At 46.9% G+C, this 15,795-nt stretch overlaps 1 long non-coding RNA gene and 1 pseudogene across 2 annotated transcripts; one reads left to right on the forward strand and one right to left on the reverse strand.

Annotated features, from left to right (window-relative positions):
* Positions 1-399: 399 nt before the first annotated feature.
* On the reverse strand, positions 400-11,954 carry LOC145956971 (uncharacterized). Its single transcript, XR_014433407.1, has 2 exons — positions 11,620-11,954; positions 400-701 (listed from the first exon to the last, which is right to left on the reverse strand). It is a non-coding gene; the product is annotated as an uncharacterized LOC145956971 (long non-coding RNA).
* Positions 11,955-12,958: 1,004 nt separating this feature from the next.
* On the forward strand, positions 12,959-15,101 carry LOC109793233 (receptor-like protein kinase FERONIA; annotated as a pseudogene). Its single transcript, XR_014433408.1, has 2 exons — positions 12,959-14,620; positions 14,757-15,101. The product of XR_014433408.1 is annotated as a receptor-like protein kinase FERONIA (transcript).
* The last annotated feature ends 694 nt before the right edge of the window (positions 15,102-15,795 follow it).

The raw sequence follows: 15,795 nt of genomic DNA on the forward strand, positions 1-15,795 counted from the left end.
AAAAAATATTAGTTTAAAGATTTACCTACCTGACTGCTTCCTAATTTGTTGTGTTAGGTTTGCTACAAAATTCAAAAGGTTGAGTTTAAATTGATGCAACTAGTTATGCTTAGATTATGTAAATAAGTATATTTGGATGCAATTTCATCATTTATATTTTTAAATAGGTTCACTTTGATTTAGCATAATATCAATAAAGTTCAATATAAGAAATCATGTCAACATACATATAAATAATGAACTCATTTTTTTTAAACATTGACGATTATAGAAAAAAATTATTCTGATTCATTTTATAAATATATAACACTGGATTGATTTTTTTTAAAAAAATAAAACAGCTAAACTGAATTTAAAATATAAGATAAAAGATTAAAAATATAATATAGATTAAAAAAATAAGATGAAGAAATGGAATAAATAATTATAATTATCCATGTCAAGACGATCGACGATATATATCTATTGAAACAGGAAAAGCAAATATGTCACAATCTCGATCTTCCCCAAACATTTCATTACAGGGGATCGTGTTATTCTCACAGAACGAAAGCGATAGAAGCGAGAACGGAGGAGGCAGCAAAAGCATTAGAACGAACACAAAACAGCAATCACGGAAACTATTCAGCAATCCCTTTTATAGGTATCGGCACAAGATCCAACAGCATTTTGTGGTTTACGAGGAGAACAACTAAGAGCACCTCCAATGAGAGGTGCTTAGTGAGTTGCTTATTGTTAAGGTACAGTTTCTTGTAAGAAACTCCCCTTGGAGTGATTTTACGTGGCAATCGAGTTGCTTAAAAATTTTTCTTTGTTGCTTCTACAAGCAACGGAGCTTAGTACTGAGAAGAGACATTTGATTGGTTGAATCGCATCTACGTGGAACCCCCCAAACAACCAGTCCCGACAGCCCTCGCGGTAGAACCCCCTCCCCGCGCGAACCCCTTCCTCGCGCGCAGCTCTCGACCGGACCCCCTCCCCTGCGCGCAGCTCCGACCAGACCCCCTCCCCCTACGCGCAGGGTTCCGACCGGAACCCCCTCCCCCTGCGCACGCGGCTGCCGACCGGAACCCCCTACCCCTGCGCGGCTGCCGACCTGAACCCCCTCCCCCGCGTGCGCGGCTCAGCAAATAGAGAGAAAGATAGATGGAATTTGAGAGTTTGAGAGAAAGAGAGACCGAGGAGAATTTTTAATATTATTTTATTATTATAATTTTTAATATTATTTTATTATTGTAATTTTTTAATTATTATTTTTATTATTGTAATTTTTTTATATTTTTTTATTATTGTAATTTTTTAATTATGTAATTTGTTTTGTTAATTATTTATATTTATATATTATTTATAATAATTAATTTTATAAAAATTTATCATAAAATATAGTATGAGGTGTCAAAAAGTGTAATATGAGTTGTAAAAAAGTAGGGGTGTTTATAAGCAATTTTCATTAGAGCAAAAGTTGTTGTACCGGAAGGTCCCTATCAGTCACGTTGACCAACACGTGCCGTTCTGTCAGACACCTATGCCATGATGTCGGAAGCATCGGTCCGGCCAACGTCCGAGACGAATGCTACTAACGGCTCGGCATAAGACCGAGCCGGAAACCACGTAGGGCAAGATAGTCCGGAAGGTCCCTATCGGTCACGTTGACCAACACGTGCCGCTCTGTCAGACCTACGCCATGATGTCGGAAGCATCGGTCCAGCCAACGTCCGAGACGAACGTTACTAACGGCTCGGTATAATACCGAGCTGGATAGTCCCCCGTAGGCAACATAGTCAGAACTGTTGATTAACCCAATTAATAATAGCGCCCCTTCCCTTTACCTATCGGATCGGCGAAATACCGTACCGATAGGTGAAGGACGGCTATTAATTATGATTAGCAGGTAAGCGCATGGTTAAGACAGTAAGTAAGTAATTAACATCGTATTACCTAAATTAGTGAACACCTGAAAAGGCCCACAATGCTCAGGCCCACGTCAGGCACTATAAATAGGTCACACATAACGAGGTATGTCACGGTTCATTTTTACCCTAGATATTCGTGCATATACTGACTTGAGCGTCGGAGTACCCTTTGCAGGTACCTCCCCCATCCCTTGGAGATATCGTTGGAGCTCTTATTCGGTCCCCTTTTACCCAGAAGAAAAGGAGTGTGCCCTTAGACAGGTACATTTTGGCGCCCACCGTGGGGCCGAACCGAGAGACTTAAACAGTATTCCGAGATTATTATCGAAAGAATGGTGAAGACAAGAAAGAATAACGTTGAAGAAAACCAGTCCGAGGACGAGCACCAGTCAGGGGCCGAGACGACGGAAGAGACAAACTTAAACAGTATGGTGCGACAGATGAAGGAGGAGATGGCCGCTATGAAGCAACAGCGGGAGAAAGATGCGGCCGAAATGGCTGCGCTACGGGCGGAAAATATCGCCCTCAAGAACTAGTACCACGATCCTACATGGAAGCCCTCCGAGACAACCCACACTCAAGGGTCGTTCCATTCGCATGGTCAGCACACCTCAGTCCCTTATACTTCTGTTGCCCCTGCCGCCCACGCCTCGGCCAGTCGACCGGTACAGCCAATGCCGGCAGGATCACACCGACACCCCTTTACACCCAATATCATGCAGTCCGTCCTCCTTGACAATTGGAAGTCCTTGTCTCTCGACAAGTACGATGGAACCACCGATCCAGATGAACACGTTGACGTGTTCTTGACTCAGGTCACATTAAGCACCACCGACGACGCTGCCCTGTGCCGAATCTTCCCGACGTCGCTAAAAGGGCGAGCGTTGAGCTGGTTCACTCGGCTCCCGGCCAATTCGATCGACTCATTCGGCACCTTAGCCTCTCAGTTTACCATCCAGTTCGCTACAAGCCGACCACACCAGTTGACTTCTCTATCACTAGTTAGCATCCGCCAGGAGAAAAAGGAGTCTCTCCGGGCGTTCATGAGCCGATTCAACAAAGCGGCATTAGAGATCAGGGACCTCAACCCGGCCGTCGCCTTACACCATCTAACAACCGCGTTGAAGCCGGGTCCCTTCGCCAACAGTATTTGTAAAAAGCCACCGGCAGACATGGATGACCTTCGGCGCAGGGTCGACAAGTATATGCAGATGGAAGAACTAGCCGAGTTTCACAACCAGGCCAGAGCAGAAGTGGTGAGCAAGAAAGAAAAGCCAATAGAAAACAATTTCCGCGGTCGCCCAAAAGAACTCGTACCCCGCGAGCGGCCACCCCGTGGTCCGAAGTATACACAGTACACACCACTGAACACCAGCCGGTCAGCAGTTCTAGAACAAGCATTGGCCTCAGAAGTGCTGACTATTCCGAAGAGAGCATCGACCCCTCCCCGAGCCGACACAACCAAATCCTGCAGATTTCACCGCAATCGTGGGCATTCAACTGACAAATGTTCAGCCTTGAAAGACAAAATTGAAGATTTGATCAAGCAAGGACAGTTGCAAGGTTTTGTGAACCGTCCCGAGCGGCCTTGACACGACGAACAATCACAGAGACGTGACCATTCCGACCACCGCAGAGCAGAAACGCGCTCGTATAGAGAGCGCAGTCGGTCACGGGATAGGCATGAAGAACAGCAAGCAACACAGCCACAGCGAGTTATTAACACCATTGCTGGCGGATTTGCTGGCGGGGGCTCATCTTCGTCGGCACAACGAAGACACCTGCGAGCTGTCCGACACGTGCACGCCGTGGAAACAAACCGTTGCCGTTTGCCAACCATTACCTTCACCGAGGCCGACTTCAAGGGAATCGACCTAGATCAGGACGATCCGATGGTGATCAGCGTTGAAATTCACAATTGCATAGTCCGTAAGACATTGGTTGATCAAGGAAGTTCAGCGGACATACTATACTGGAACACGTTCAAGCAGTTGGGAATTCCAGAGTCCGAACTGGTCCCTTACGACGAACCTTTGGTAGGATTCTCTGGTGAACGAGTCAAAACAAAAGGATATATCAAGTTATCAACACGATTCGGGTTCGAAGGGGCGGAATACCGAGACATCTCGGTTAAATACGTGGTTGTTCATGCGAGCACCTCCTATAACATTCTGCTCGGTCGGCCATCCCTGAATCGGCTCAGAGCAATCGTTTCTACTCCTCATTTAGCTATGAAGTTTTCGGCACAGTCAGGACGGGTTATCACGGTGCACGCCGATCAAAAAACCGCACGCGAATGCTACTTTGCCAGTTTGCGGCTACCGAAAGTGCAAGACGAAGCGATCAAGGAGCCACAGAAAGTCCACTCGGTAACCCAACAGTCCTCCATAGACCTCGACCCCCGAATCGGGCCCGACGAAAGGGTCGAGCCTATTGAAGAAAGACAACCACTCCAAGTTGGAACCCTTGATACCCAACTGACTTATTTGGGAACGGTTCTGACGGAACAAGAGAAAACAGCCATCGGACAGGTAATACTTGATAACCGAGACCTATTTGCATGGCACCCCTCCGATATGCCGGGCATCGATCCAGAGTTTCTGTGCCATAAGCTCTCAATTAGTAGGGAGGCAAGGCCGATCGCCCAGCGGCGCCGGAAGACCGGAGAGGAGAAGAAGGCGGCAATCGATGCCGAGGTAGCCAAATTATTAGAAGCACAGTTTATACGGGAGATCCACTACACGACGTGGCTGGCTAATGTGGTCATGGTCCGAAAGCCGAACGGGAAATGGCGTATGTGTACCGATTACACGAACTTGAATAAAGCTTGCCCAAAAGACGCCTACCCGTTGCCCAATATTGATCGTCTCGTCGATGGGGCGTCTGGCCACCGTTTCCTATCCTTCTTAGACGCATATTCGGGGTATAACCAAATTCGCATGCACCCTCACGATGAGGACAAAACAGCATTCATCACTGAGACAACCAACTTTTGCTACCGTGTAATGCCGTTCGGTCTGAAGAACGTCGGTGCCACATACCAGCGCCTGATGAATAAAATTTTCCATAGTCAGATTGGTCAGTGCCTCGAAGTTTATGTTGATGACATGGTCGTCAAATCTGATGAAGTTTCTGCCCATGTACGCCACCTGGCCGAGGTATTCCAAGCACTCAGACAACACCAAATGAAGCTGAACCCCGAAAAATGCGTGTTCGGCGTATCGGGTGGAAAATTCTTGGGATTCATGTTGTCTAGCCGGGGCATCGAGGCAAACCCAGACAAGTGCCAAGCCATATTGGAGATGAAGAGCCCCACCACTCTAAAAGACGTACAAAAGTTGGCAGGGCGGCTGACTTCGCTCTCACGGTTTCTTCCCCGGCTTACCGAGATATCTCAACCTATCCTCGCCCTGCTGAAGAAAGCAAAGCAGTTTACATGGACTCATGAATGTGAAGAAGCGTTCCAACAGTTTAAGCATCGTCTTAGTTCACCTCCCATACTGTCCAAACCTACTGCCGGCTCCGACATGGTCATTTACCTTGCCGTGTCAGGGCATTCGGTCAGCGCTGTCTTAATACAGGAACAGAGGGATCAGAGGCCGATATACTTCACCAGTCGAACACTGCAAGAAGCCGAGAAGCGTTACCAGTTAATCGAAAAGGTAGCTCTAGCGCTAGTCTACACGGCTCGCAGGCTCAGGCAATACTTCCAGAGTCATAGGGTGGTTGTCCGAACTGACTGCCCGATTGCGAAAGTACTTCGTAAACCGGAAGTCGCTGGCAGGATGATGGCCTGGTCGGTCGAACTCTCAGAGTTTGACATATCGTTCGAGCCGAGAGGACCCATCAAGTCACAGCATTTGGCCGACTTCGTCAATGAGCTTACCCCAGCAGGTAGTTTTCACGACGAGCCGTGGACAATGCATGTCGATGGCTCATCCAGTGCGCAGGGAAGCGGGGCAGGAGTAATTCTAGCAAGCCCATCGGGCATCACGGTCGAACAGTCACTCCGGTTCGGTTTTCGGGCATCTAATAACCAAGCCGAGTACGAAGCACTGTTGGCCGGTATGAGACTAGCAGCTGAGATGGGTGTGACAAAGGTCGTATGCTGCACCGATTCAAAGATCGTGGCCGAACAAGTCAACGACAATTTTCAAATTAAGGATGCTAATTTGTTGCAGTATTACCACCTCTTCCAGAAGCTCAAAGAGGATTTCACTGACGTACAAATCCGACACGTTCCCAGGAGCAACAACGAACGAGCCGATCAGTTGGCTCGGCTTGCTAGTAGTCGAAAACCAGGACAGCTGAGAACAACCATCCACCTGGAAGTCCCTGCCCCAAGTGTGGCGATTGAATGCATGGCGTCCGATACTGCCACACCGAACTGGATGACCCCTATTCGGAACTACATCCTCCGACAAGAGTTGCCCACCGATCCGAAGGAGGCCAAAAAGCTTCGCACTCAGGCCGCTCGGTACTCCATAGTGTTAACGACCTCTACAGGCGAGGATTCTCCACTCCGTTGCTCAAATGCATTGATAACTCGCAGGCGGATTATGTGATGCGGGAAGTCCATGAAGGTATCTGTGGGTCCCATTCCGGAGGCCGTACCCTAGCTGCAAAAGTATCACGAGCCAGTTATTATTGGCCAACTCTGAAGGGGGATTGCGCTGAGTTCGTCAAACGTTGCATACAATGTCAGCGACATGGAAACCTCATCCATGCCTCCGCCGCCGAGCTGCACAGCATCAGCTCTCCATGGCCGTTTGCCTTATGGGGCATTGACGTACTTGGACCGTTCCCCGTGGCAAAGGGGCAGGTTAAGTTCCTCCTCGTGGCAGTAGATTATTTCACAAAGTGGATTGAGGCCGAGCCGCTCGCCTGCATCTCCGCTGCTAACGTCCAAAAGTTTGTATGGAAGAACATCATCACCCGTTTCGGCATCCCATATGCCATCATCTCGGATAACGGCTTACAATTTACAGACAAAAAGTTCAACTCATTCCTCGAAAACCTTGGCATTCGACACAGATTCACATCGGTGGAGCACCCTCAGTCAAACGGCCAAGCCGAGGCAGCCAACAAGGTTATCCTGACCGAATTAAAAAGAAGACTCGGCTCGGCAAAAGGAGTGTGGGCCGATGAATTGCCAGAGGTTCTCTGGGCATACCGGTGTACGCCACAATCCACTAATAGAGAAACACCCTTCCGCCTCACTTACGGCACTGATGCGATGATCCCGGTCGAGGTTGGAGAACCATCTTTCCGGCGACAAAGCTTTCAGGAGGAATCTAACGACGACGCACTCCGAGCCGAACTCGATGTCCTTGAGGAAGTGCGGGACAAGGCACAGGTGGTGGCCGAGGCATGCAAACAGCGAATGACTCGGCGCTTTAATTCCAATCTAAAGCCGAGAACTTTTCACGAGGGCGACCTTGTGTGGCGTGCAACGGGGGCAGCCAGGTGTAATTCTTCTGAAGGAAAGCTCTCTGCCAATTGGGATGGACCATTCCGGATACGACATGCACTCCACAATGGGGCATACAAGCTAGAAGAGCTGTCCGGCAAGGTTATTCCAAGAACTTGGAATTCTACCCACCTAAAGACATACTACAGTTAAATTCGAATTTGTAATACCTAAACTATGTAATTGTATCGCGGTGCACTCTTTTCCTTGACTGATCTTTTTCCCTCTTGTAAAAATGTGAAAAGAGGTTTTTGATTAGCAAGGTTTTTAACGAGGCATCCTCTTATCAATGAAGATACATTTCACACATAATTATTTCCACTTATTTCTACAAGTCTTCCCTCCCGAGAAGTCTCTCGGCTAAGGATGTGGCTTATGTTTAATTACAAGTCTTCCCTCCCGAGAAGTCTCTCGGCTAAGGATGTGGCTTATGTTTAATTACAAGTCTTCCCTCCCGAGAAGTCTCTCGGCTAAGGATGTGGCTTATGTTTAATTACAAGTCTTCCCTCCCGAGAAGTCTCTCGGCCAAGGATGTGGCTTATGTTTAATTACAAGTCTTCCCTCCCGAGAAGTCTCTCGGCCAAGGATGTGGCTTATGTTTAATTACAAGTCTTCCCTCCCGAGAAGTCTCTCGGCCAAGGATGTGGCTTAAATTTAATTACAAGTCTTGCCTCCCGAGAAGTCTCTCGGCCAAGGACGTGGCTTAAATAAATAATTACGTCTTCGCGAGAATTTAAATTTCATTCAAAAGGCCCTAATCGGTTACGGATTTAACTTAGAATTACCCAAAAATTGCGAGAATTTAAATTTCATTCAAAAGGCCCTAATCGGCCTAGAAATACATGCAAGGGGGGGCGCTATCGGCCCAGCATTACAAAATGAAAATTTCAAGACGCGACCTCGGGCTCTCCCTGGTTCGCATCATCCTCGGCAGCAGGCTCCTCGTAGGCCGTTTCCTCCTCATTCGGCCTGGCGGGCCGCTCTGGGGCCTCGGCATCGGCCTCGTGTTCCGGCGGAATCGAGCTTAAGTCCACCAACTTTCCCTGAAAGAAGTCCTTCGTCATATCCAGTTGAAAGTCAGGGGGGAAGTCACCAAAGTAGCTAGCTTGCCGAGCAGCTTGAGCAAAGCCAGCCTCATGCTGGGACAGGAGCTTGTCGCGAGCCTTTTCCCTGAAGGAACCAAAAGTTATTTTCTCGGCCTCAAGTTCCTTCTCGAGCAGGGAAGCCTTCTCAGTTTCATTCTTCAAAGATGTCTCCAGGCGCTGGACCTTTAAGGTGAGATCGTCAACCATACGCCCCCGGCGGTCAAGCTCGGCCTGGAACTTGCCGTTAGACGTCTGAGAATCGGTCAACGCCGTCAGCGTCTCTCGCAGCGACTTCTCCTGCTCAGCTAGTTGACGGCGAAGCCCGTCAGCCTCTCCATTCGGTTCCATGACGATGCTTTGAGCCAAAGCCACAGCCCGAACTTGGAACTCACAGAAGAAGTTCCACTTCTGCGCCGAACTCATCTGGCCTAAAACTGCCTGCCCAGCCTCAGAAGTCAAGTCTTGGCTTAGGAAGTCCTGCGCGTTCACATTACTGGCCAAGAAGTTTGGCCCAACCAAGCCCTCCGGGGCATTGGGATTGGCTAGCCGCTGCTGCTTGGCTTGGCGGCTTTCCTCCACAGCCCTCCTTTCAGTAGGTTTTCTTTTTTCGGGCTGCCGAGAGGAACCCTTGCCCCCTTTCCCGGGGTTGGTGGGTTGCCCCGCTCCGCCCTGCTGTGGAGCCGGTTGACTCCCACCTGCGCGCGTCTCGGTCGGGGTCTTGTTCCCTGTGACCCCTGCCACTCGGCTCCCGATCAGATTGCGGATGTTCAAGTCATGGTCAAAGTTCGCCATAATACCTGCACATCATTAGTCAAAATCAATGGTAACGCAGGAATTTAAACAAACAAGAGTTACTATACCGATTAGTTCCTCGGTGACGTTGGCCGATTCGAATAATCGGACCAGGGGACGACACGGTAATGGCCGTGGCAATTTCTCCAAAGTTTCCAAGCTCTGCCTTTCCTCCGGCGACATTCGGGATTTCGATACAGTATCGTACTTTCTCGGCCTTCGGGTCCAATACAGGGGAAAGACCGAGTTCCCCTTATAATCAAAAAAATATTTATTCTTCGTCTCGGGTCGAATCATCACCTTCATAAAACCCACTTTAAATTTTTTGTAAGAAGTGGTGAATGGCTGAAGCAAGCAATCACTGTGTCGAACCAAGGACAACCACTTCGCCTTTTTCGTCGGCCGAGAGGAGTAGTAATATAAAAATAAGTGTGGAGTAGGTTGGAGGCCAAGAGCTAAGCATAACCGTCTAAACCCTTGCATTGCTGCCCAGGTGTTGGGATGAAGCTGAGTCGGCGCTACGTTCAGAAGACGAAGTATACCCGAGAAATAATTATCAAAGGGGAGGGATATCTTCAAATCCCGAAACATATAGTCATACACATAAAAGAACGAGTATTTGGACGACCCTTGGTCTAGATAAACAAAGTCCGGATTAGGAACCCCATCACCTCGGCATGGCTGGAAAAAGATAGCAGACGGCTCCTCGTCTTCGGGAAAATTTAAACATTTCATTGCCGATACGAAGTCAACAAGTGATTTCTTGGTCGTATATCGGGAGTACACACTACCAACTTCCCCGTGTACCCATGAAAATCCAGGAGTCGATACGGGAGGAAAGATCCTTGATGAACCCCCACCCCCACTTGGATGGTCATCAGAACCTATAGCCGAGGCGGACCCACTTCCACTACCGCTCTGGGCCTGCTCAGATCCAGAAAAGGACTCGGTGCGATCTCCATTAGAGGCCGAAGCTGAGGCAGCGTCTCGGACCGGATACAGTCTTCGTCTCGATTCCCCTTCGTCACCGGAGGAGTCGATATGAACAATATTTAAATTTGCCATTACGTACCTGAATGCTACTTCACAGATCTTCCTTCGACGAACACTCGAATGCTGATTTACTAATTCGGATCCGGAGATAATGATTGTGCGCGTATGCGGAGCCCCCTCTTCATGCCTATTTATAGACCCTGCGAGTCACACATTCAAACGTCGCAGCCTTGGGAAACTGTTGGATCAATTTAATCCAACGATCCTCAATACGCAACCCCTCGTATGCTCCTCTAAGCCCAACTGACACAACCTTTGGCGTTCCATTAGCAGTTGTAACCCTTGACATCCCATCAGCAGTTGTAACCCCTCACGCGTAATTAATGTCTGTCAGTTATGCACCAGAGCAATTAATGCTTGCCAGCTACGCGTCAGAGAGGCACTTTAATCACAACCCCTCACATTCCTAAATCTTTCGTCATACCCCAATCGGAACAATTAACCCTTTGCGTCGCTTCCCTCCTCAAGGCTGGGGGGCTTGTGTACCGGAAGGTCCCTATCGGTCACGTTGACCAACACGTGCCGTTCTGTCAGACACCTATGCCATGATGTCGGAAGCATCGGTCCGGCCAACGTCCGAGACGAATGCTACTAACGGCTCGGCATAAGACCGAGCCGGAAACCACGTAGGGCAAGATAGTCCGGAAGGTCCCTATCGGTCACGTTGACCAACACGTGCCGCTCTGTCAGACCTACGCCATGATGTCGGAAGCATCGGTCCAGCCAACGTCCGAGACGAACGTTACTAACGGCTCGGTATAATACCGAGCCGGATAGTCCCCCGTAGGCAACATAGTCAGAACTGTTGATTAACCCAATTAATAATAGCGCCCCTTCCCTTTACCTATCGGATCGGCGAAATACCGTACCGATAGGTGAAGGACGGCTATTAATTATGATTAGCAGGTAAGCGCATGGTTAAGACAGTAAGTAAGTAATTAACATCGTATTACCTAAATTAGTGAACACCTGAAAAAGCCCACAATGCTCAGGCCCACGTCAGGCACTATAAATAGGTCACACATAACGAGGTATGTCACGGTTCATTTTTACCCTAGATATTCGTGCATATACTGACTTGAGCGTCGGAGTACCCTTTGCAGGTACCTCCCCCATCCCTTGGAGATATCGTTGGAGCTCTTATTCGGTCCCCTTTTACCCAGAAGAAAAGGAGTGTGCCCTTAGACAGGTACAGTTGTAAAAATATAATATGAGTTGCTTATGAGTGACGTGGCACAGTGAGACCCATTTAAAGTGGTTGGAAGTTGCATATAAGCAACTCCCACTGTAGATGCTCTAATATAACGCTTGCCGTTGGTGTAACAGTAGGGTGTCCTAGGGTTCCGTGAAGGAGTGGTCCTAAAAGGATGAATTGCATAAATCATTGTGGCGAAGTGGGAGCCGGTGATGAGGCAGTTCTGTACGGAGCCATCGCAAAGAGAAGTGGTGCCGTTGGTCATCGCCGGATCTGCAATGCTGAGACATGCATGGAGCAAAGTTACCACGAACCACATCATCACAGCAAGGGTTGGTGCTCTCTTCATTTCAGCTCCGACAAAACAAAATATAGAGATATATGTTCTACAAAAACAGGACTGTATCTATGACTATATTATTATTATGTACACATCCGCCCCTATTAATCACTGCATGCGTTGGCAGTGGCCACTTATTTCATTTTCATAATTTTAAGTGTGCTGTGGAGGTGTGGGTGTGGGTGGGGCTAGATATAATGCAATATAACTGAACTGAAAACGATGTTATTTAGTGCATGACTGGAACTTTGATTTTTTCAAAAACTGTCTAGGAACTTGTTATGAAACTAAAGAATCCTAGTATACTCACATAGTACTGTAGACTCGACTCGGAAACTTTAACTCTAGTCATGTAAAAGTTTATTTATTATAAAAATAACATTAAAAAATCTATTAATATATAATATATATACATAACATTATATTCTTACTATAAATAATAATTCAACATTTTAACTTCATTAAAAAGGTAAAATACAAAACTATAATAATAAAGTATTATAATGCATTAGTACTAAATAGAATTAAATTACATAAATAATCAAATTATATATGATTTCATAAAAAACATAATTCGTAAAGAGAAAATGTTTTAAAAAAGAGTTGAATCCTTCAAACTGTTGAGTCATAAACATTAACATTATGAAGTTAATGAGGTAAAAATTGCATTTGATTTCAAATTTATTATCTTGCTTCCCGACTTGAAAATATGAATTTAAAAATTTTATCCAACTTATAAAAAAAAGAATTTATTATAGAGTTAATTAGTTTTTTCCATAAACTCTTAAGAGTTTATTAGTTAACTTGAAAGTTTCACAAACCTTAATTGGAAAACATATATATTTATTTAAAGAATAAAGAAATAATACCCACTCAATATAACTATTGCAATACCCATACAAAATGTGATCCTACATTTTCTCCACTTCTAATTGTGTCTCGTTTTCAATCGGTTAATACAGAAGGCAATAAAATTTTCCATTACTAATCTATGTCATGATGGGACAGGTATACTTCGCGCGAAGCAATCCATAATTTTTTTTATATTAAATAATACAAGAAAATAAGAACCAGTGAAGATATTTTTATTGGGGGCTGAAATTTCCATACGTAGATGGAAGTAGTGCATTTACCTGTAGCACCCAGTCCCAAAAGAAGTAACAAATGAAAAGCAAACGTATACCGGCGGTTCCCTGCGTAAATTTATAGTCTCCTGCTTGCATATAAAATATAGACAAGTCACGACGAGCCGCCATGCACTAGAAACAGAAAGCTTGATTCGTATATATATATTCATTCCTTGATTTATCGACTTTACACAAAAAAACAAAAAACAAAATCCGTATGCTGCTTCGGTTATTGGTTAACGATGGACACAACTCACATACGAGTTGCTTTTGGAGCCATCCTCATCCTGTTGTTGTTTTGCCACCCTTACCTTTCCAAAGCAGAAGATGCTATTTATCTTCCTGTTGACCTTTTCAGCATCAACTGTGGCTCAACCAACAACTTTTCAGCCCGCGATGGTCGGAATTGGACTGGAGACATCAGATGCTGCTACACTCACACAATCTTACCTAGAGCCTCCTTACACCATCAGCTCGTCTCTCTCGCTCTCCATTCTCCTACTCATTCCCTGTCACCCAAGGCCCAAAGTTTCTTCGCCTCTTCTTCTACTCATCTTCATACCACAACTTTGATCGCTCCAAAGCCTATTTCTCAGTCAAATCTGGCCCATACACCCTTCTTCAACGTTTCAATGCTTCCCTCAACGCTGATGACGACGCTGGAGACATCTTGTTCAGAGAGTATTGCATCAACGTGGAAGATGGCGAGAGGCTCAACATAACCTTCATTCCAAGCACCACAGATTCGTATGCTTTCATCAATGGAATCGAGATTGTTTCCATTCCCCCTTATCTCTACTACACCGATCCTCACATCGACAACGCTGATTTGCCGCAACTTGTTGGCCAGACGACCCCGTTTCCCATTGAAAACAACCATGCTCTGGAGACAATGTACCGCTTAACCGTTGCTGGAAGGGAAATCCCCCCCTCAGAAGACACGGGTATGCTTAGGAGCTGGGATGGGGGTGAAAAATATCTAACTAGTCAAAGTGGACCATCTGTTGATATTGCGGCTGATATTAAGCTGAGTTTCACTAATATTACTCCTTACTACACAGCACCAGACCAAGTGTACCGAACCTTGAGGAATATGGGACCGGTTGCCTCTATGAACATGAGGTTCAACCTCACATGGCAGCTTCCCATTGATTCTGGCTTCTTCTACTTGCTAAGGTTACACTTTTGCCAGCTTGACCCGCAGAAGGGCGTACCTGTTGATAGAGACTACGTTGTTTTAATCCCAGGGAATCAGGCAAAACCAAACCTTTCACTCAAAATGCACCCTCACCCTAAAAGCTTGACCAAAGACGCACAACTAAACGCCATAGAGCTATTCAAAATCAGCGACTCAACAGGTAGCCTTGCTGGACCAAACCCAGACGCTCCTCCACAAACCCAGCAGGTTCCCCGTCAAATCTCAAACAAGAAAAGCAGTGGCTCCACAAAAACCCTTGTCGCCGCTGTCGCAGGTGCAGTTTCCTGTGTCCTTTTGCTCTCTTTTATTGTGGCTTTCTTCCTCGTCAAATGTAAGAAGAACGTCGTGGTCGACAATAAAAAAGACGGAACTTCTCGCGGTGATGGCTCATCATAGCTACCAACCAACCTCTGCCGTCACTTCTCAATCGCAGAAATCAAAGCCGCTGTGAGACCCTAACCTTTCCCTGTTTCACTCTCACCCTCTCCTACTCACTTTCTCTCAAAACTCTCTCCTGCACATTTCACTCTCTTCTTTCCTTTGTTTGCCTTGGTCCCAATTCTCTGGATTCTTGGGTGTGTAGGTGCTGGTTCTCGTGATTGAAAGCTAGCAGGAAAGCCAGAAATCTCTTCTCCGTTCTCCACCTTTTTCGAGCTCTTTCTTCTCCATTGTCTCTTCCCGGAAGCTCGGATTCTCCACCGAGGTAAGGGAAGCTAGGTTCTTCTGCCGTTTTCGGATGAAAATGAGTTCTAGGAACTCTTTGGCTGTTACTGATTGATGATTTTTGGTTGAAAATGATGAGATTAAGGGTTTCGGGTTTTTGGGGCTTTTGAGAAAATTGTGGGAAAATTCTTGTTCTGTGGTTGCATGTGGAAAATGATTGATTTTTATTGATCTATGATGAAAATGTGAACTGTTTGCTGGATTGCATGTTAGATTTTCTGGTTATTTTGCAGGATTTGTGAAGTTTTTGAACTTGGATGGGTTGCTGGCGAGTCTCGCGTTGAGCGCGGTACTTCGCGCCGGGCGCGAGACCACCTGGGAGCTCCTTTTTGACAAGCCCGTTGGGCGCAAAGATGTGTGCGCCGGGCGGGGAAAGGATCGCGCCAAGCGCGCAGGCAATATTTGAGTGGTGGTTCAGCGCTGAGCGCGACCCTAGTTGCACTGGGCACGAGACTCCTTGGGAGTCTCTGCCTGGAGGGCGCTGGGTGCAATTCAAATTGCGCTGAGCGTGAGACCTAGGGGAGGTCTCTGCCTTCCCCGCGCTGGGCGCGGGTTCAGGCACCCTGGACGCGTGGGACTCCATGGAGTCTCTGTCTGGCAAGCGCTGGGCGCAATTCTCAATTGCGCCAGGCGCGAGAGGGGCCACGCCGGGAGCGAGAAGTCTTGCGCTGGACGTGTTGGCCCCTGATGCTCTCTGTTTGAGCTGCACTATGCGCGACCTTGGGTGCGCCGGGCACGTAGAAGAATGTTGAATTGATATGCTTTTATTCGTTAAACCTTGCTGAAAATTTATGATTATGCTGTGCTGAACAAAGGTTAATGCTGTGCTGAGCTAGCTGTTATTGATGAGTTAAAACGCTGTATTATATGATTTTGCTGTGCTCTAGAATGATGAGCTG

This window comes from Cajanus cajan, chromosome 4 (assembly GCF_000230855.2).
Source record: "Cajanus cajan strain Asha chromosome 4, NIPB_CcT2T_4, whole genome shotgun sequence".
NCBI lineage: Eukaryota > Viridiplantae > Streptophyta > Magnoliopsida > Fabales > Fabaceae > Cajanus > Cajanus cajan.